This window comes from Bos taurus, chromosome 7, assembly GCF_002263795.3.
Source record: "Bos taurus isolate L1 Dominette 01449 registration number 42190680 breed Hereford chromosome 7, ARS-UCD2.0, whole genome shotgun sequence".
NCBI lineage: Eukaryota > Metazoa > Chordata > Mammalia > Artiodactyla > Bovidae > Bos > Bos taurus.
In genome coordinates, this window is record NC_037334.1 from 87,612,619 (window position 1) to 87,630,187 (window position 17,569).

The 17,569-nt window shown below is 38.8% G+C and overlaps 1 long non-coding RNA gene across 1 annotated transcript; it reads right to left on the reverse strand.

Moving 5' to 3' along the window:
- Nucleotides 1-455: 455 nt before the first annotated feature.
- Nucleotides 456-10,848, reverse strand: LOC132345790 (uncharacterized). Its single transcript, XR_009495346.1, has 2 exons — nt 10,659-10,848; nt 456-1,487 (listed from the first exon to the last, which is right to left on the reverse strand). It is a non-coding gene; the product is annotated as an uncharacterized lncRNA (long non-coding RNA).
- Nucleotides 10,849-17,569: the final 6,721 nt, after the last annotated feature.

Below are 17,569 nucleotides of genomic sequence, written 5' to 3' on the forward strand. Positions count from 1 at the left end.
CTCCTCCCTCCCAGTACCATCCCTCTGGGTCGTCCCAGTGAAAGTCAAGTTCATGAGAATCAAGGAAAAACTGAGGAACTATCACAGATTAGTGGAGACTAAGGTATTAAGACAACTCAAGTCAATGTGGAATTCTGGATTCAATTGCAGAAGAAAAAACCATTAGTAAGAAAACCAATACAATCCAAATCAAGTCTCTTCTTTAGTGAACAGTATTGTATTAATATAAAATGTCTTCATTTTTCCAACTCTGCTCTGGTATTTGTACTTCAGAGGAAAGGTGGACGATGGATATAGGAAAACTTTTTATACTATTTTGCAACTTTTCCAGAAGTCCAAGATTATCTCAAAATAAGAGGTTGAAGACACATCTCCTAATTAATTGTTTAGTAGCAGATACTACTAATAAAGTTTAGAGCATGTCTATGGTTTTATACACACCAAGTTCAAGCAGGTGGATTTTTAACATATGTTTATTTATATCTTTTCAGACTACCAAATACATCAATAGAATTTGGACCAGCTTGACAGGTTAGTTGGGTCACCTAAATAATGCAAAATCTCCATTTAATCATTACATTGTTTAGATGCTGATTAAAATATTTAGTTTTACCAATATTTAGTGTTCACTTCAGTTCAGTCACTCAGTCGTGTCCGATTCTTTGCGACCCCATGAATCGCAGCAAGCCAGGCCTCCCTGTCCATCACCAACTCCCGGAGTTCACTCAAACGCATGTCCATCGAGTCGGTGATGCAATCCAGTCATCTCATCCTCTGTTGCCCCCTTCTCCTTCTGCCCCCAATCCCTCCCAGCATTAGGGTCTTTTCCAATGAGTCAACTCTTCGCATGAGGTGGCCAGAGTATTGGAGTTTCAGCTTTAGCATGAGTCCTTCCAAAGAACACCCAGGACCGATCTCCTTTAGAATGGACTGGTTGGATCTCCTTGCAGTCCAAGGGACTCTCAAGAGTCTTCTCCAACACCACAGTTCAAAAGCATCAATTCTTCAGTGCTCAGCTTTCTTCACAGTCCAACTCTCACATCCATACATGACCACAGGAAAAACCATAGCCTTGACTAGATGGACCTTTGTTGGCAAAGTAATGTCTCTGCTTTTCAATATGCTATCTAGGTTGGTCATAACTTTCCTTCCAAGGAGTAAGCATCTTTTAATTTCATGGCTGCAGTCACCATCTGCAGTGATTTGGGAGCCCTAAAAAATAAAGTCTGACACTGTTTCCATTGTTTCCCCATCTATCTGCCATGAAGTGATGGGACCAGATGCCATGATCTTAGTTTTTTGAATGTTGAGCTTTAAGCCAAGTTTTTCACTCTCCTCTTTCACTTTCATCAAGAGGCTCTTTAGTTCCTCTTCACTTTCTGCCATAAGGGTGGTGTCATCTGCATATCTGAGGTTATTGCTATTTCTCCCAGCAATCTTGATTCCAGCTTGTGCTTCTTCCAGCCCAGTGTTTCTCATGATGTACTCTGCATATAAGTTAAATAAGCAGGGTGATATTTAGTGTACTTGGAGTTAAATCAAAGCAATATCATTTAAAATCCTTATCCCATTCAAACACAAAAAAATAAACTAAAAGAAAATAAGATACAGTAAAATAAAATAATGACATAAACCATGAGCATATAAAGTATCACAGATACTATGCTTGGTAACAGAATAAAGTAACAGGCAAAATAGACATAGTCCAAAACAAGCTACTGGTTACCAGGGGATTAGGGAGGGAAGGATAAATTGGGAGACTGGGATTGATATATACACACTATTATATATAAAATAGATAATTAATAAGAACCTGCTGTATAGCACAGGGAACTCTACTCAAAACTCTGTAATGGCCTATGTGGAAAAAAGAATCTTAAAAAGAAAAAAAAAAGAGTGGATATATGTATATGTAAAACGGATTCACTTTGCTGTTACCTGAAATTAACGCAATAATAGAAATCAAATATTCGTCAATTAAAAAAAAAAGACCTGGGTCCCTGTCCTTTATATTTTACCAGAGTTTATTCAAGTCTTTCAGTTTCTGCTAAATCTTCTAATACAGTTATCAAAAAGGATATAATTGCACATGAATTATCAAGGAAAAGAATTCCACCTTCCTTCCTTTAAACACAATGGAGTATGTTATGTATACAACTTCAATCCTCAATAAATGCTCTTGGGTAGCTGATCCAGATCCAGGAGGTGCACATTCCAAAGGCATTTTTGTTCAAGTCTATGAGAACGAACTCACACAAAGGTAAGAGATAGTTTTTGAAAAATGTTCTCCATATTATAGCTTGTAGAAAATCGTTCAAGTTGGCCATGCAGCTTAACTTACACTGTGTTAACCAGAAGACCAGTTGCAGAACTGTCAAAAACAAGCAACCTATTAATGCATCTACTTCTGCCCAGCAAGAATGGAAGATCCCCTCCCCTCTCTGTGATTCCAGTTGTCAGATATTGATAAACATTATTGGGTAAGAAACTATACAAACTGATTCATTTATTAGATCACAAATGAGATCTGTGATATAAAGAATAAGGATAAATTGAAACATCTATTCTAGTATGGAAATGATTTATAAGGCAGTTTCAGGTCATTTGCTACCAAATATTTCCTTTTATTGCACTTAGCACTGGTACTATTTTCTGATTTGTATCATTCCTAGTTCTATGAAATGTGTCCAAAGCAGCTAGCTCTTGATTCATGGAAATAGAGAAGCAAGAATAGAAGCAGGAAAGTAATCAAAATGATCAGAGAACTTGAAATCTTATCAGAAACAGTTGAGGAATCAGTTATGTTGAATCTACAGACCTAGGGAGGAAGGGATAACATTCTTCAAGTATTACATTCATCATATGGAAATAGAATTAGATTTGTTACATACTGTGTACTTCAGAAGAGTGGGTCAAGGACATGTGAAAGTTACCTAGGAGCAGTTAGCTAAACAATTAGAAGTAGGTTTAGGTACAGACGAAAAATATAACCTGTCTTAGAGAAGATATAATTTTATTTCTCTCAGGTAAACAAAAATCAGGAAATATGTTCTTCAAATCCTTGGAAGACTACACAATTAGAAACCCAGGCTCTTGAAATCCTCAACATGTGGCTTCCACCTCATAGGCTAAGATGATCCTTCATGTTCTAGCCATGATGTCTGCATGATGTTCAGCCGGCAGGAAAGGAAAAAAGGTGGTGAGAAAGGGTTACACTTCCTCTCTATTTAAGAATATTTCCTGGAATGTATGTACAAATCCCATTTACATTCCACTAACTAGAGTAATGTCTACACTCAGTAGCAAGAGAAGCTAGGAAATACATCTTTAGCCTAGGCATCTGGTTAATAATCAGAATTCTTCCACTTAAGAAGGAAAAGAAAAGAAAAAAAATTAAAAAGAAGGAAAAGAAGAACAAGTATTGTGAGACAACCAGTGGTCTCTGCCACATAGATGTCAAATCAATATAAGAAAATGTTTTCTCATGAATAGCTCTAGAACGATAAGAGTTTCTTGGGAAGTTAAATGTGACCCAACACTAGAGCTATTCTCAGTGAAAGCTAAATGGTCGCTTGCCAGAAATGTCAAAACGGAATCTAAGCATCTTTACAGATTTGGGCTAGGTCGCTTTCAAGATTCTAGCAAACGAGGAGACATTAACCTATAGATAAGACAGAACTACAAACCACTGAATAAACCATTGAATTTATATCCATTCACCAGTCTAAATTTTATGAAAATTTACATATTAACAAATATGCTTACTCATTTCAGTCTTTCCCTCTTGTATTAGTATTTGCATCAAAACAAATTAGACTAGGTGACTTAAACAATGGAAATTTATTTTCTTATATTTCTAGGGGCTGGACGTCCAAGATTAAAATGTCAACAGGTTGGTTTCTCTTGCGACCCCTCTTCTTAGCTTTCAGGTGGTTGTCTTCCTGCTGTTTATCACCTAATCTTTGCTCATGCACGTACATCCTCAGTGTTCTTTCTCTTCTTATCAGGATATCAGTCATGTTGGATTACGGCCCCACCATTGTGACCTCATTTAAACCTAATTACCATGATGCTAGTGGTAAAGAACTCACCTGCCAATGTAGGAGACATAAGAGCCATGGGTTCGATCCCTGGGTCAGGAAGAGCCTCTGGAGGAGGGCACAGCAATCAACTCTAATATTCTTGTCTGGAGAATCCCATGATCATCTTACTGATTAATCAGTATCTAGCTGTACTGATGTAGTTTATATAACAAAATAAAAGGCATTCCTAAAAAGTTGTGATAGGGGTTGGGAAGATAGTGGAAGGCAGATTTTTCCCAAACTCAATCGTACTTTCTTTTTCTATTAAGTATACCTATTTCCAGGGCTTCCCTGGTGCTTCAGCAATAAAGAATCCACCTGCAATGCAGGAGATTCGGGTTCCATCCCTGGGGAAAGAAATGGCAACCCACTCCGGTATTTTTGCCTGGGAAATCTAACGGATAGAAGAGCCTGACAGGCTACAGTTCCTGGTGTTGCAAAGGGTCGGTCACTACTGAGCGACTAAACAACAGCAACACCTATTTCTACATCTATTTCTAAACACCATGTATCAGAAATCAGATCAATATGCCAAGCTTGAGAGAATATTTAGAAAATGTATTCAACACCTTCATCATGTATTTTGTTCAAAGTAACTAAATTTTCATGTGGCTAAGTGATTGTAATATAATTATAATGGCACATGTGTTTATGAAATTAAACTCATTTGAATTTCACAATTCTGTCCTTTGCAAGAGAGAACCAAGCTTAGCCAATTTCTTTGCAAACTTCCCTAAGTAGGGCATATGAACCATCATCATTTATGGATTTCACAGATTCCTTTAACAAATATTTATTGAATGATGATTATGTACCAGAAACTGTAGATACAACATGTAAATGAGCCCTTCACAGCCTCTAACAGTCCCTGCTCTCAGGAAGCTTAGAATCTGGATAGATGTGCACATTAGCAAGAAATGAGCACACGGGGTGATAAGGACTCCTGGGGGCATGCAGGGTGCCTCCCCCAGTATTTGAGAGGTCAGGAAGGATTTCTAAGTAATGTTTAGCCAGACAAGGGAAATGGGATAAAGGCCACAACCTGATGCCATTTCTACACTCCTTTTATTCCCAACTTCTTTTCAATTTGAGAATATTCAAGGCTATAAAGTATTAAGAAAAGTACAGTAAATATTCTTACTCCTCTCACTTAAGTTCACTGATTGCTAGTTTGTCACTTTCGCTGGGTCTGTCTCTCCGATTCTGTCTCTCTCTCCACATAAGTCCATGTACACACCGACATACTTCAAAATGTGAAAATCTGTTGCCTATATCATGACATCTTATCCCTAAGTATTTTAACACTCTTCGATAAAATGTACCACACCTAAGGGATTTAAATCAGTGTCATCTATTATACAGCCCATATTCAAATATCTTATTAATAAATTATCCTCAAATTCTCACTTTTTTTTCTTTTAACCAAGATCCAACCAAGGTTCATTCTAGGTGACCTGTCAATGACCTAGCAGGAAGCAGGCGCAATCCCTTCCTTCAGAAAGAAGGGTCACACCCAAGCTTCACTTCCTAAAGAACCAGGTGCCCTAAATTGCCAGATGCAGGAATCTGGCTTTTCTCATCCCCCCCCAAACAGCAAGCAGCAATGCTCAGACTCCTCAGCCCTGGAGCTGAAAATACTTCCCTCCCAATTCCCCAACCATCACCCCATGGGCCCCTCTCTCATTTACCTCACGAAAAGTGATAGCCTCAGAACCACAGGGTTCATCTCCTGGCACACAACAAAACAGGGTGATGTCAACTGTGCCCTGGTCCAAAGACCCCCCTCCACACAATAGAAGAGACTCAGGAAATATGCACTCGACGACCTGGTGCCCGGGAGTTGTAGCCTGACCAAGTGGGTATGCAGTATTCACCCAGAGCCTTCTGCATGGAACACCCCTGTGGGACATTTAAAGCAGTTGGGAAGGTTTTTTCCCTGTTCATCTTTGTATTGAGCCTAGCACAGTGCCCAAAATATAGATGTTTGCTGAATGAGCAAATTACAAAGGGAAATATACCTGTTTATCATCTTTCGAATGACTCTACAATAACACCAGTGTGCATTCAGAGGTATTTGTGAATTTGCATCACACTACAAGCATGCAGCTTTACCACCAGTGAATTTCCTCCATCCCAGTTTGCAGGGAATAAAATGCCAGTGTGTTTTCACGGCGTCCCTGCATATGTTGGTAGTAAAATATTCACGACTTAGAGAATTATGCAGTGTGTTTTCAACAGCAGCTTTTGAAAGCCACTTTTTCCATTAAAACTGTCAGTTTGGTAATACAGCCATGATTTCAAAGCAAAGGAACATTATGGCGCAAATCAAAGATAGATTACATATTTTATGTTTACATATTCTAGGACCTTCATAGTGTAAAGTTGTTGGATTTTTTTTTTTAGACTTTATGTAAGTCTTATCCATTTTGGAATTGGAATGCATCACCTTCATTATGAACCAAATAAAACCAGTGTATAATATATGTGGTACTGCTAGGTATTATGCTTGCACTATTCACAAGCAACTGCAAAGGGGGAGAGTGGCAGTGAGAACTGAACAAAAACATTCCTTGATGCTTTAATTTTTAATTAATGAACCTCTGTGTATCTTCTATCTTCCTTATATTCTGGCAAGATATGCAGATATATCCTCCAAATGTCTACGATTACAACTAACTTCTGGTCAGTAACAAAGCTAACAAATTTATAACCAAAGGACCTTAAAAGTGAGAGGAAGCTCTGATGCTATTTTTTATTAGTAGAAAATATATTAATATCTCTGATGATTAGTCATAATAGAAAACTATTACTGGGTTTGTGGTACAAAGAGAAACTTGCTTGGCAGGAAGACGGCCTCTATCCTAATTAGAGGTTACAGTGCATACTTGGGCATGCTCAGTTTGCAGGAAAAAAAATAAAAGGAATAAAAGAAACTCTTAAAATAACAGTATTTGTCCGTCAGTGGTAAGATTCTTCAACAACACATGAAAGTGACAAGATGATAGCCTGCTTAAATACAGTTGGATAATTGCTTCAGAGAGTTCCATCTTTAGTAATATGGTGGCAAATGAGGACTGTATAAATTAAAATATTGGAACCGTCCTGCTGTCTTAGATTCCAATTTGATGAAGACTATTTTATTTAAGCATCTCTTCTGGTCAACCAAACTGCTTGGGGCGGGGGGCCGGGGGGGGTGGGTAAAATTGAATTAAAAAGAAAATGGAAACAATATAGCATCATAATTAAGAATATGGGCTCTGGGACAGACTGAGTTCATACCCTGGCTCTGCTTTTTATGAGCTCCTTTAAAAGCCCTAAGCCCCTGATGTCGAAACGGGAGTAGCACTTTGTGTAACCCAGTTCCATCCCTGATCTCCTTCTCCTTCATCTGTAGTAGGTCAAAGAGCTAATGACCTGGTTGCCAGACTGCTGAACAGCTAGGGTGGTCATATATAGCTAGGGAGAGATAACCAGTCTGCCGGGAGTGACTGGAGAAGCATATACTTTCTGCGAAAGAAATGGTGAAAACGAGCTCTGCCCTTCCCTCTGTTTTGCTTTGAACAGAGATGTCTTAAACTGTGGCAGGCATCTTGGAACAAGAGCAGCAGTCCCCAGCGTCTTTGGCTCCAAGAACCAGTTTCCAGCATGACAATTTTTCCACGGACTGGGGGCAGGGGTGGTTTCAGGATGATTCAACCACGTTCCATTTATTGTGCACTTTGGTTCTATTATTATTACTGATACATCAGCTCCACCTTAGATCACCAGGCATTAGATCCCAGGGGCTGGGGACCCCTGAACTAGAGAGGAAAGAAAGTGAAAGTGAAGTTGCTCAGTCGTGTCGGACTCTTCGCGACCCCATGGACTGTAGCCTGCCAGGCTCCTCCATCCATGGGATTTTCCAGGCAAGAGTACTGGAGTGGGTTGCCATTTCCTTCTCCAGGGGATCTCTCTGACCCAGGTATGGAGCCTGCGACTCCCGCATTGCAGGCAGATGCTTTATCGTCTGAGCCACCAAAACTAACACCTAAAAGGGACCTTGGGAGGCAACAGAAAAACAGTTATGAGAGAAAAGGCCATAAGGCAGCTCGTGTTGGTCGACTTTATAACCTCGAAAGACAACATGGGTGCCCCACAATCAGTCCTGAGTATCTGGTCAAGCTCTAACAAAAAGAGCTTAGAGAATAAGACAGAAGAGAAGACAATGGCTTACATATGACTTTTTTCTCTATTAAACGCATATAGGCCCTTTGCCTCTTTTCTTCCTCTTCTCATGGAATCTGGGAGGAATACAGAAATCACCAGATGCCCTGCCAGATCAAAGGGTTAGAGTTGATGATATTAGAGGCAAGATGTTGTTCCTGGCCACCTCAGAAGCACCAAAACAATGCATTTAGCCTCTTATTTGTGGGAAGCCCATGTGTGCGTAACCCCTGACTCTAGGCACTGCGGGAACCACCGCCACACAGCAGGGCAAGTGTGTCTAACAAAGTCAGTCTTGGGGCGGAAAGCGAGTGAGTGAGAACACCAGCATAACTCCTATAATCTCCAAATACTTAACAGTTTGCTCCGATTTCAGGTAAATCGTTCTTCTTTGGGTAAGCAGTGCATGGTTTTTAAGCTCTGGAACTTTTAACATGGAAATACAAAGAGGCCTAGAGAATCCTAGAGACCCTGGCCTTCATATCAGTGAGCCACAGAATGATCATCCATAATTGCCAACCACTAAGGCAATAGCACCCCACTCCAGTACTCTTGCCTGGAAAACCCCATGGACGGAGGAGCCTGGTAGGCTGCAGTCCGTGGGGTCGCTAGAAGTCAGACACGACTGAGCGACTTCACTTTCACTTTTCACTTTCATGCATTGGAGAAGGAAATGGCAACCCACTCCAGTGTTCTTGCCTGGAGAATCCCAGGGATGGGGGAGCCTGGTGGGCTGCCGTCTATGGGGTCGCACAGAGTCGGACACGACTGAAGCGACTTAGCAGCAGCAGCAGCAAACCTCTTTAAAAGAAAAATAAACACCCATATTTAACTTCTGAGTTGAGCTCTTAGTTACTTGCCACTATAAGCATGTCTAACTGAAGAAGTAGGATTAATAATGGCACCTGCTCCAATAGAGTTGTTTGTAAAGATTCATTGAGTCACAAAAAGCACCCAACACAATGCTGGCACAGAGGGGTAACAGAGTGAATTATTATAAGCTAGTAATTTAATCTAGCAAGACACTTTGGGACCTTCCTGGGACAGATCTCTTCCCCATATCCTCCACTTTAGCTCCTCTCTGAAGTACCTAGATAATCTGATGCATATTTCCTGAGGTTTTCAGATGCTAAGGACCACCACCAAATGGAAGAAATTAACTACTTGATGATCTTGAGCCCCACAACCTCCAGTCCTGCTGGTGCATAAGGACTGACAGTTTTAACTGCCCTCAATATCAACTGCCCTCAACAGTTTTAACTGTTACCTCAACATCAACCAGACAATTGTGCATAAGTTGATCACATACCCTGAGATACCCCTCCCTCATCTTGCTTTTAAAAATGCTTTGCTAAATGATCAGGGTTTTGGTGGAGGGTGGGGGCGGTGATGAGCCATCCATTCTCCTTGCAAGGCCCTGCAATAAACATTTCTCTGCTCCAAACCCCATCCAATATTTCAGTTTGTCTCGCCTCACTTTATAACACCAATACTAGTAAAAGTAATAGCAACAGTGGCATTATATTTTTAAACTTGTTAAGAAAAAGAATATATTTCTAACATGGTACATTTACGGGTGTTGCTTTTGGAGCTGTGAGCCTAGGGTAGAAGATACCCAAAGATTCCAGTAAGCCTCAGATTTAGTTGGCCCAGAATAGAATCCAGAGCCCTGAAAGAACTCACGCGGTTGCCAAAGGGGCATTGCCCGCAGTCACGGGTTACCGCAGACATTGAGATATCTGGGCCAGCACTAAAATCCATGGTGGAAGAAACAAAAAGAAGATGATGCAGAGCGTAAGCAATTAGGGACTACAAGAAATTTAGTTTAGATGAAACATGGAGTTAAAGATTGTGAAAGCAAAATGCATTTATTAATAACAAGGCTAATTTAACACAGTCACATATCAAGCAGAACATGGCATGTAACTTATTTTGAAAGTGTTTGTATTTTAGAATATTTGTTCTTCAAAAATTGCTAATTCAGAGAAGTTTATCTTCCTCTCACCTTAGCCACAAAGACAACAAACATTTGCTTCTCCATAGTCGCTATGCAATACAGACTAATCATTGAAAGTACACGAAGTGCTGGTTTCACTTTGGCAAACGACAAAGCAAAATTCAGATCCCTAAGATTGTCACCACATAACCAAGTGGCAAATTCCAAGGAATGAAAACAAACTTTTTCCCATAAAAATGCAGCACTTTGTTTCAGAGCAGCAAGCCCATCTCTAAACAGCAGTGAACCTGGTGCTCTGATATTCTTCACCGCAGTGTTTACAAGACTTTGCTTAGGTTCTTGCTATTACTGTAGGCAGCAGAAATAGAAGGCAACAGCAGCTAAGCAGTAGGGTAGGAAGAAAGGCTGATAAAAACCTGTACTGGTCCTGCCCACCGGTCGCAAAGAGCCTGCTTCCATTTCCCATGCCCTGTACTGGTCTCTGCCAGGGAATGGCAGGATCCTAGATACGGGTTTATTCCAATCACTCAAGTCGGTGATGTGCAGTGTGAAATCAACAACATTATGTAATCACCCAATATCGGGCTGGCCCTCCTGGAGAATGGCTCCATTTCCTGTCTTCTGAGTAAACAGTGTGCAATTCAAAGCTCTGTGCCTTGCTGGCCCATTAGACAGAGCTGTCCCAGAGCTGGCAGCACAACTCAACAAGCACAGTGCCCCTTTCTCCTTCCTTCTTATTCATAGTGGTGTAAGGATGAATTGTTAGCTTTAACTTTGAGCTTCCTGGCATCAGTCCATTTGTATCACCACCCTGGCATTATTTAAACACAGTGTGCTTCATATTTATGAGCTTACAAAATTTCTGGTCTCCCGCTTCTGCCGTTCTTAAGAACCATCAAGGGAAAAGGGTGTGACCATAAAAGCTAGTGTGTAACGAACCTCATTCAAATGCAGGCAGGGTATTGGGAATCTTAATTCTATTAGAGCATGGACAATGAATGTATTTGTGTTAGTTACTTTCCCACTTTGAGGTTAAACAAACCAGTGAATGGGACTCCGGGTGGCAGCAGAATGAGATACTGCATTGGATGGCGGACAAATGCCAGGGAGCATTTAAAAAAAACAACAACAACAAGTCTCTTTCCTGCCTTCCCATGACTTTTCGGCAATTTGGATTCTGTAAATGGAAATGAATAGCTTCAGCCCTCCAATATCTTCATTCAGCAGTTTGGTTCTGAGGGTCACGCGACGCATTTATCTCTATGGCTGCTTCTAAGAAAATGCACCCCATTCAACGAGGGTCTGAATAAACTACAGTAAATGTGTTTCGTCTACTCTTAAATTGATATCCTTTCCTGAATAAAGTTCTAATTTGCAATAATTGCCAGGCTGAATAACTTGCCCACAAACCTCCTACTAATGCCACCACAAGCCTTGTTTCCCACAAATGTGATTAACTGAATACAGTTGGGTTTAAAATGCCACCCACCCACACACGTGCCACACCTTTGACGATGGTATATGCTCCAGTACAGGTCCTCCGCCATCTCAACACCCCCCATCCTTAATAAGCATCGCTAATGCTAAAGAGGCACCGCCACACACTGCTGTCAACACCCACCCAAAACATTTACCCCACAGTTAGTAGGTCTGGGATCTGCCAGGATTTTTCAAGTAAAACTGGAGGAATATGGATTCCACTTGCATATCCTTCTGAAAAATCTTCAAGGAGAGAATCTAGTACAAGGCATGGTCACTAGAAATTTAAGTAACATTCCCCTTATGACACTGTATCGCCAGTATCCTGCATTGTGGACTTAAAGTGATGTCAACCACAGCAAGCATTATTTAACAAGTATCAGAAAAGCACTAAAAATTATACTCTTCCAAATCAGGCAGGTGTGGGCTAACCAGACTTAAACAAAAAGCAGCAGTAAGAATAAAGAGTTACCATGGACGACATGGTATAAGAAGATTTTTAGTGCGGCAGGGTTCCTTCAAGTCCAGCAGGAATCACTAGAGATAAAATGGTCTACCCCTTGCTTCAAGAAATCTCTCTCCATACAAAGGGGTATTCATGATATTCTTAAAATTTCAGAGAAGGAGAGATATAATATGAATCATCTCAATTACTTGCACTGGCTCTAATTTGCAATACATTTTATTATTTTTTCTAAGACCCTTGGCTTTCACTAGTTCTTACCTAACTGGCATTCCATAAATATTTATGTTATTGTTGATGTTTCAAAAGCTAGTTATTAAAGATAATATAAAGCTTGTTTTATAAAAAAGAAATTATATATTGTCAAGATTCTAGTCAAAATTTTATCTTTAAATTTGCTAATCACAGGATATCATGATGATACAGAGAAAATACCAATTGAAGTTTATCTACAGGTGGTCCCATGAGAATTCTGCCACTCATTTTTATCAATAAAGATTTAGAAAAATGCATCATTCTCTCAATAGGCCTAAGAAAAACAAGTATAAAAGCAAAACAAGAAAATTGGCTAAAAGTATGAAAATATCTTGGAGAAGGAAATGGCAACCCACTCCAGTGTTCTTGCCTGGAGAATCCCAGGGACGGGGGAGCCTGGTGGGCTGTCGTCCCTGGGGTCGCACAGAGTCAGACACGACTGAAGTGACTTAGCAGCAGCATGAAAATATCTCTCAAGAAATGGTAAAATCCTTAATTTCCTATTAGACCTCTGGATTCCTAGTTTTGTTTTTTTTTTCCCAGCTTCTAAGAACTATAGCTGTATAACTTTTGCTATCATATCTATAAACAGTGTGATGAATAGCTGACAATTTGTAATCACAAAGAGAGACTTAGGCTTAAAAACGAGCTAGGAAGCCCACGATGGTTAAGGCATAAAGTTTGTCATTCAATCCAGTTACTTTTAATATGTTAGAAATAATATTTAGCAATAAACTCCATCAGGAGAGAAAATAAGTTGATATGATCTTTTTAGGAAAATGGAGACAAAATCTACAGAAATAAGCGAACAAGAGCTGTTTGACTCAAAGCACGTCTTACTCTAAAATATACAGTTAATTTATGCAGAAAGTGGTGTCACATATCGGTGGCAGAAAACCCTCCCAAGACTTCAGCTAAAATATCTGAGTCCTCTGGCTTCTGATCTTAAGCTTTTCCAGGAATGCTAATAGATAGAAATCCGTATTTGTAGAATTGTAGAAAATACAGAAACAAAAGTATTTTAACCAGGTTTAAACGACAGCAGCTTATTTTCATTTTGTAAATCCCAAGAAGCATGAAATATTTTACTACATGTCTTCTCCCACCTCAAAGAAGTCTGCTCTTCCAGCCAAAATATCATATAATGTTCAGCTATCAGATATCTTCCACCCGCTGGTTTTATCAGGATTTGAGGCCTACCTGTATCCCAGTTCTCCTGTGTCAGTGAAGAAAAGTCAGATGCAAATGCTTTATCCGCAGGATATATCCCTGTTGCAGTTAGACAAACATTTAAATTGTAATGTCTCTTAGATCAGGGAGTGTATTTAGGTATCTCTTTTTTGATAGTATGTAATAAAAGCATGCACATTTGAGAACCTAATAATTTTTCATTATGATAGAAGCCCCAAACAAGAAAATCTTCATACACAGAAAATAGGCAAAACATGAACAGAGACGAAGGCAGTTCTTGTTTTTTCAACCAAGTCAACCAACAAAAACAGGCCTGTACTCACCAGAATGAGAAAGTATTTCAGCCCCAGTTCCTATTTAGCCCTTGACCTCAAATGTGACTGACAAGTGGAATGGTGAGTTGGGAATGTGAGCAGACACCTGTCCACTGAGGAAGGGACTGGAGCCAACAGCTCATTACACAGAAAACGACTAAACAGCCATTGTAGAACAACGACTTTTCATCACCTGGGTCAGATACAAGCCAATAACCTAGAGGTGAAAGGCTGTCCATCAAATTCCAGTTCCCACTTCCCAGGTCCATTCAATTCCATCTATTCAATTTTAAGGACTCTCCTCTATAGGTTTGTGCAAAAGAGGCCATGGGATTCAATAGAGTTCAGACTGTTATTATTTATGGGATGAACTGAAAGGATTATAGATTCGATCACAATTAAGTTCTCTTCTAATGAATCTGCAGGCCTTAAATAATCTTCTCAAAGTGTACATCACTTTTCTTTTCTCCTTAGACACTCTTAAGAGAAAGCACACTGGGTGATTTCAATGGCAGATACTCTCAGCCCTGAAGTGGATTTGACATGTAGACGAGGCTGCTAAGCCCAAGACTGTGAAGTCCACACTAGTTGCAGTGTTCCTGATGTGTGAGCACGTATTCATAAATTAGCAGCCCAAGTGTTTAATTTTCATGCAAGTACTTATGTGTTTACTAAAGATTAGCATTTTAATTAGTCTATATTTTTCTCTCAGACAATTGGCAAGACGAGTATTTGCAGATACCTGACTAAGAGGATGCAAAGTAAAATAAGAAAAAAGAGTCACACAGTTTTATTCAAAAATCCTAATTAGCTAGTCATTCCCTTCACATAAAAAAAAATGACACGAAGTTAGGTAACCAGTGTGATTTTGTATGGTTGGTTTGGTTTGAGGTTTTTGGGGTTTTTTTTTTTACTTACATATTGGTTACTTTTGGTGGGTTTTTCTTCTCAATTATAACTCTCTATAAAGAGTTCAGCAAAAGTCTTTTCTCTCAGATCTCTCCGTATTGTGTATTTGGGTCATGCTTAGAATATTAAACATTTTGTCTCCTCCATTTTAGTTCTGGGAGTGTAATGTCATGAAGTGGCTTTAATTTAGTTAATTTCTGAGAGACATCAAAAGAAAATGACTGAGATACTTCAACTCTGTTTCAAGGTTTTTTGCTGCAATTGGATAAAATCTTTATTGTGAGGCTCTTTTAATGAAACACATGAAAAAATGAAAAAAAAAGTTGCTAAGACATGACAAGAATCCTGAGAGAAACAGAGGGGCTTCACCTGGAAATGCCCACACTGACGGTCATGGCAACGAATTTAGTCCCATAAAATTCCTGCTAAGGTCTTTTCACAGATCCAAATACAACAATTCAGAAGCTGAATGCAGTTAATCACAGGACACCAGCAAGTCATTATCTCAGGAGACTTCGCTTTCTCCTGTAACCAGGTCATTAAAACTGAAAGCTTTCAAAAATTCTCCAACTTTTCTGTTTCTTCCATACCCCACTTTTTTTTTTTTTCCTATTCCCTTCTTGGTAGTTTTCATTATGTTCAATAATATTTCCAATTTTAATAGTCTTATTCTGATATTACTTGCTCATAAGATGATAGGATGAGATTTGTACTTGTTTTGTAAATTTTGTATTGCACATTTTCTAAAACATGTTGGTAGGCATTACTTTATGCTCACAAATAATTTTTTCAGATGGCCTAGAATTTATGTGTTGACCAATGTTTAATAGGAAAAATTTGAGGTTTTAAAGAATATATCTTTAAAAAAAAAGAATGTATCTTTAACACCATAAAACATAACTTTTGCTTTGCATTATCTTTTTCCCATATAATGGTTAATTTGAAAGAAAAAAATGACTTTAAAAATTAGCACCACAGAGATGAGCATGGAAGTAGCTGATGATGTATATTTCGTATGGACTTTTAAAAAATGTATAATGGAATCTGATCATCATCGACATAGTTGTGCCCAGCTGTCACATACATACATTGTATGGTGTTGTATACAACCGTGTGGTGTTGTTATAATGTATAACATGACAGGACAGACAATAAATGTCTCTCTGAAGAGGGCACAGAGACAAGACATCAAAATTTTCATGAAAAAAATGATTGGAAGGGCAAGTTAAATAAAACAAATGAAAGGGGATAGTTATTACAATTTCTCCTTTCTTAAGGTAAATCAGAAAATAAAGCCTCCAAAGTTGAGTTCCTTCAGTATTATTTTTTAAAATTTAAATGTGGAGGGAAATTTTCAACCCCTATATAAAGACCCCATCTATTAATACTTCACAAAGTACAATGATCCCTCATTTTTAGCATTGACAGAGGATGAGTTTTTCCACAAAGCTTAGTATCAAAACTGTTTCGACCACAACTTAACTCCTGAATTGTACTTTATACTTCCTTGCCTTCTTAAACTGATCATACTGATATAATCATCATTTTATTGATGACTTGGAGTCATCTTAATAAATATCAATTATTGTGCAGCAAGGCTCTTATTGGCTATTGAGTTTATCTGCTCTGAAAAGAAAGTCTTCCATATAGCTATTTTTAATTCTTATATTTACTATTTAGCTGCACCCTCTACTAGCTTCAGGAGATGAATGATCTCTAGATAAAAGAGATATTCATGTATTCAAAGACAGTTAAGACTCAATACACTATCTTCTGACCACTTATCTGGTCATTTTTAATCCCCAAAGAGTTAACCATCCCATGGTCATCTCTCTTTCCTGCTACATTTATAGATAATCATTGGTTAGCAACAGATTCTTATTTCTGTATTAAGGAAAAAACTACTGCTGATTGAGATCAGTCTTAACCTGCTGGTCATGCAGTCACTCAAGGACACTGTGGGACGTAGGTTAAGTAAACATAAAACACACAACCAATAACATAGCACTGTGTGTTCAAGCAACCTGCAACTGCATAGGGTATGAGAATGGTTCTAGTCACACAGGTTAAACATTCCGAACTGTCTCTGTAAACGGATATAGACGTGCCAGCCATCAAAACTAGGAATCAAGACGGCTCTAAGCAGAACACAGTTGGTAAAGCATAAATTATTATTTCTCTTAGTAATTTCTCATGTTAGATGACCAAGAGCAATTCACAAGCCTCTGCAATGACGTGCTTAACCAGGAAATAAAGAAATCTGCCAAATTTACATAACAAAATGAGTAAATGTTTGATAATCCAAAAATTGCTAAGTGCTCCATATAATATGACTTTGTGCCAACTATTTATCATCTTTCTGTCTCAGTTGCTTCTGCATCTAGGAGTTGGGGCTACCGAGAAAAGGACAGTGCCAGTCTTGTTTGGGGAGTTAATAAGCAGTTTGAAAATGTAAATTTATCACTTCAAATGAGATAATATATGCAAAAGCCTTTAAAAACTTGTTGAGCATCATGGTGATGATTAAAATCAGTTTAAAAGAGGTATTTATAAAATATACTTTGATACGGACACATGCTGGATATAGTTCACTGCTTTTTACCATTTTTATGCTTAGAATCTTAGTTGTGAATACTGTTATTTTGCAAAGAAATGTACCAAAAATACAGTACTGATAGAAATGTGAAGTGAATCTCAGTAACAACAGCAATAAGAA